Here is a 6,000-nt window from a genome sequence, read left to right as displayed (position 1 = left end):
GCATACAATTTAGGACCGAACCCAAAATCAATGTCGTACATTGTTTTCAGCCGCCGTTTTGAAACTATTCTCCGTTTTGACATACAACTCTTGCTATTAACCAAACCTGTACTGCAAAATGGCCTTTGACGAAAACCAGTTGCTCATTAAACAATACTTTTAAGATCAGCTCCCGATGTTACATGATGTCAATTTTAAAGTTTACCTAATCTGTAAAACGCAACAAATAAAGTATTTACGATTAAAGAACTTTCGCTTTCTAGCAACACCGCGGCCACAGACATCAGTTCAGGTGAAGTATCAGATACTGCTTTTTGGGATAGCAGTTCTTGGCGACGCAGTGTACTAGGAAGATCTGGAGAAAAGAGGCCACTGCTGCGCAGCATGAGATCTGGGCAGTTGCGGAGAGGCAGGAATCAATAAAGTTACGAAACGCAAGACCTCGCCGAAAGGACCGAAAGTTGCAAGTAGCTGGCGGAACAGAGAGACGTGTACAACAAAAAAATCATGATCAACTAGAAAGTTTCTTCTCTCGTTCAGACTCTATTCTCAACTTATAACTAGCAGCACTCCTTATCTTAGTTCGCAGTAGGTACGGCAACCAAACTTCGTGCAGCCAACTTGTAGCGCTATGTGCTCCCAAGTTTTATTAGGGCGACGTAAGGCAATAACGCGGAGACGGTTGGCAACTAAGCAGCAGAGACACAAACAAAAGGCGGGTAATTACCTAAAACGTCAACAATGAAGTCCCCAGTCCAAACAAAATTACTGCATGCCGGAGTACAAGAGCAAATTGATGGTGAGCGATGAAAGTTGATTGAACTGTCACTACCCCTCTTTTTACGCTCTAATTAAATACCTGCCTCCCACATAAATGGAGCAAACACTCCATTATGTAAACTGACATCACAGTATGTATTACTGATAGGGATATGCATGGTGGTCGATGTTAAATTTCACTTCATTCAACTCTCTTTGCAGGCACCGAGTGTGGTTCCACAGCGTTAACAATGTTGGACTCGAAATGGAGAGGAGCAGGAATGAAATAATTGCACACTTTTTGATTTTCCATAGTTTACCTAAATATTTATGTAACATTCTTTGAAAAGGACACAGCCAGTGTTCTTCACTATCATTGGCCACTTCGATGTTCAGCTGCGCGTCCAGTCAGTTCCTTCCTCCGTTTTTATTCAGAAAGAATATTTAAGCCTTGATTTCTTCATTTCCCTTTGTTGCTTTATTTTGGTTCTCATTATTTCATGTTTTATGTATTTATAATTTTAGGTTTTTTAGTAAAGATACAAATACTTTTGGTTCATCTTTGACTTCTCGACGACGGTCACACAAAATGATAGACTATAGCACTGGGGTGCTTTTGTACAGCAGATCGATTTGTGATCAGGTACACCTGTGTAACACACACCGGTAGCTCTTCTGCCACTGCTAGCATTATTATTTCGTAAGCTCTCAAAAAAAAAGTGTCATGACAGCAACAGTCCTGGTTTAAGATCTTAAGGCACAAGATAATCACTTCTCAGCTCAATCAGCTTTCAAGTTGATGGGCAGTGCAGGTGAAACAGCCTGCATGGCTATCGCTGTAAAATCTTTTGATGGTTCAAATGGCTCTGAGCACTATGGGACTTAACATCTGAGGTCATCAGTCCCCTACAACTTAGAACTATTTAAACCTAACTAACCTAAGGACATCACACACATCCATGCCCGAGGCAGGATGCGAACCTGCGACCGTAGCAGCCGCGCGGTTCCGGACTGAGCGCCTAGAACCGCTAGACCACCGCGGCCGGCAAATCTTTTGAATTCGATAGCCTACAACAGTGATAAAACTGCGACGCGAATTAAATATTAGTGTCAACTATTGTTCTCAGCGGTATATTTTATATGTAGCAACTAACAGGCGAATCCAAAAACGTCAACTATCGTCAAGAGCTTCTTACGAGAGTAGGTTTCATGCTCAATAACAAACAAAAATACTTACCGAGCCAGTTATATTTTAAGATGTACTTAATTTTAATTGACGTCTGTGAATTCGGTTGCAGGTTCGAATCCTGCCTCGGGCATGGACGAGTGTGATGTCCTTAGGTTAAGTAGGGTTTAAGTAGTTCTAAGCCGAGGGGACTGATGGCGCTCAGATGTTAAGTCCCATAGAGTTTGGAGCGATTAGAACAATATTTTTGAAAAATTCTGTGGAGGAGATGATGATTTCATTGAATGACAACAGTGACAGAGACAGTTCAAGAATCTGCCATGGCGACCAGAGTGGTATCAGCAGAGTTGTTCCATTATGCCCGTTGAAATGGAACGAAAGCAGATTCAGCTACATGTCTGGCTTTCGCAGTTTGCATCTGTAACTACCTACAAAGCAAAATTATATGATCGCAGGTTTTTAAACTTTAATTAGAAAGCTTTAACAGCGACTAATCCCAGGAATACAATCTTTATAATACGAAATAAGTATTACTGTTTACAATGTAACTGATGAGTCGAAGCATTATGACCACCATCTTAAAAGCATGTTGGTCCACCTCTGGAACGCATTTCAGCAGTGATAATGCGTGCGACGGATTCGACAAGTACTTGATAGGTTTCCAGAGGTTTGTGGCACCAGATTCCTAAGCAGAGGTCACACACTTATCGTAATTTACGGGCGGTTGGTTTGTGGGCGCGGAATTGATGCCAGCCGGCCGCGGTGGTCTAGCGGTTCTAGGCGCTCAGTCAGGAACAGCGCGACTGCTACGGTCGCAGGTTCGAATCCTGCCTCGGGCATGGATGCGTGTGATGTCCTTAGGTTAGTTACGTTTAAGTAGTTCCAAGTTCTAGGGGACTGATGACCACAGATGTTAAGTCCCATAGAGCTCAGAGCCATTTGAACCATTTTTTGAATTGACCCCCGATAGAGTCCCAGTTGAGTTTCATCGGATTCAGGAAAGCTGAATCTGATGGCCAAGACATCACTGTGAGTTCACTATCATGTTTCTCAAACCACGGCAGAACGATACTGTACTTGTGACACAGACAGTTATCCTGCTGGAAGATACCACCGCTATTGGGGAAGACCCAGAATAAGGGGTTACAAGTGGTCCCTAATAATGTTCATGTTGTCCACAGCTGTCATGGTGCTTTCGATTACTACCGCAGGACCGGCCGTTGTGGCCGAGCGGTTCTAGGCGCTTCAGTCCGGAACCGCGTTACTGCTACGGTCGTAGGCTCGAATCCTGCCTCGGGCATGGATGTGTGTAATGTACTTAGGTTAGTTAGGTTTAAGTAGTTCTAAGTCTAGGGGACTGATGACCTCAGATGTTAAGTCCCATAGTGCTTAGAGACATCTGAACCATTTGAACTGCCGGAGGTCCCATGGAAGCCTACGTGAATGTACGTGGTGCGCTCCATGTTTTGAGCAGCCGTTCCCCTGGATGACGGCGTATATGGATACGACCGCTGACCTGGTTTAACAATAAACGGGATTCATCCGACCAGGCGACACGGTTCCACTGACCTGCGATCCAATATCGACGGTCGCGTGCCCACAGTAATCGTAATTAATTACATTGTTGGGTCAACGTGGGAACACGTAGAGGTCCTCTGCTGCGAGACACCATTGTGCTCCAAAGTACGTGTGCTTGCGCTGTCACTGAACTTTGCCACCGGTAGCCGCCTATCCTTGCTTTAGAGAATGGGCAAGCCCCCGATCTCTATGTTCTGTGGTGATGTACGCCACTTACTTGTGGTTTCGCCGTTCTTCAACCACTTTCCACAGAATCCACACGACCAGAATTGCTCCAGAAAACTTCCGCTGGCCACCAAACTCCCCAGATATGAACATTATTGAGCATATCTTGGATGTCTTGAAACTTGCTCATCAGAAGAGATCTCCGTCCCATCGTACTCTTACGGATTTATGGACAGCCCTGCAGGATTCATGGTGCCAGTTCCCTCCAGCACTACTTCAGACATTACTCGAGTCCAGGCCACATCGTGTCGCGGCACTTCTGCGTGCTCGCGTGGTCCTACACGATATTAGGCGGATGTATCGGTTTCTTTGGCTCTTCAGTGTATGTAGTTGCTCTTGAACACTCGAGAAAATATCTTATATAATTCGCCAACTTCAGAAGCGGTGATAAATGTGGCCCTAATGGATGTTTCGCGTTGTACTGGAGAGGTGGATCAGAAGCATTCCCAAACTTGCCATTGCCAAAAGGTTGTAAGCCACTTTTCTACGCACTGAGTGCTGTTGCGACGTCCTCCACTGATAGCTGAGTGGTCAGCGCGACGGAATGTCATACCTACAGGCCCGGGTTCGATTCCCGGCCGGGTCGGAGATTTACTGCGTTCAGGGGTGTTGTGTTGTCCTCATCATCATTTCATCCCCATCGACACGCTAGTAGCCGAAGTTGCGTCAACTTCAAAGAAGTGCACCAGTTGAACGGTCTACACGACGGGAGGCCCCAGCCCCTTATTTTACTGTTGCGACTTCGAAGACATTTCACAGTGTGAGAGCCGAGCAGCTATATGGAGAAGTAGTGTATACACTACTGGCCATTAAAATTGCTACACCATGAAGATAACATGTTACAGACGCAAAATTTAACAGTCAGGAAGAAGATGCTGCGATATGCAAATGATTAGCTTTTCAGAGCATTCACACATGGTTGACGGTGGCGACACCTAAAACATGCTGACATGAGGAAAGTTTCAAACCGATTTCTCATACACAAACAGCAGGTGACCGGCGTTGCCTGGTGAAACGCTGTTGTGATACCTCGTGTAAGGAGGATAATTGCGTACCATCACGTTTCCGACTTTGATAAATGTCGGATTGTAGCCTATCGCGATTGCGGTTTATCGTATCGCGACATTGCTGCTCGCGTTGGTCGAAATTCAATGACTGTTAGCAGAATATGGAATCGGTGGGTTCAGGAGGGTAATACGGAACGCCGTGCTGGATCCCAACGGTTTCGTATCACTAGCAGTCGAGACGACAGGCATCTTATCCGCATGGCCGCATGGTTGTAACGGATCATGCAACCACGTCTCGATCCCTGAGTCAACAGACAACAACCGTCTGCACGAACAGTTCGACGACGTTTGCAGCAGCATGGACTATCAGCTCGGAGACCATGGCTGCGGTTACCCTTGACGCTGCATCACAGACAGGAGCGCCTGATATGGTGTACCCAACGACGAACCTGGGCGCACGAATGGCAAATCGTCATTTTTTCGGATGAATCCAGGTTCTGTTTACAGTATCACGATGGTCGCATCCGTGTTTGGTGACATCGCGGTGAACGCACATTGGAAGCGTGTATTCGTCATCGCCATACTGGCGTATCCCCCGGCGTGATGGTATGGTGTGCCATTGGTTACACGTCTCGGTAAACTCTTGTTCGCATTGACGGCACTTTGAACAGTGGACGTTACATTTCAGATGTGTTACGACCCGTGGCTCTACCCTTCATTCGATCCCTGCGAAACCCTACATTTCAGAAGGATAATGCACGAGCGCATGTTGCAGGTCCTGTACGGGCCTTTCTGGATACAGAAAATGTTCGACTGCTGCCCTGGTCAGCACATTTTCCAGATCTCTCACCAATTGAAATCGTCTGGTCAATGGTGGCCGAGCAACTGGCTCGTCACAATACGCCAGTCTTTACTTTTGACGAACTGTTCTATCGTGTTGAAGCTGCATGGGCAGCTGTACCTGTACACGCCATCCATGCTCTGTTTCACTCAATGCCCAGGCGTATGAAGTCCGTTATTACAGCCAGAGGTGGTTTTTCTGGGTACTGATTTCTCAGTATCTATGCACCCAAAGTGCGTGAAAATGTAATCACGTGTCAGTTCTAGTATAATATATTTGTCCAATGAATACTCGTTTATCATCTGTATTTCTCCTTGGTGTAGCAATTTGCATGGCCTGTAGTGTAATAAGCAAGTGACGCAGGCGGCAGCCGGTGCCGGCTGCGGCTCTTCATTCCCCCAGGG

The sequence above is a fragment of the Schistocerca gregaria genome, chromosome 5, assembly GCF_023897955.1.
Source record: "Schistocerca gregaria isolate iqSchGreg1 chromosome 5, iqSchGreg1.2, whole genome shotgun sequence".
In the NCBI taxonomy this organism is placed as follows: domain Eukaryota; kingdom Metazoa; phylum Arthropoda; class Insecta; order Orthoptera; family Acrididae; genus Schistocerca; species Schistocerca gregaria.
This window is presented reverse-complemented; position numbering follows the sequence as displayed.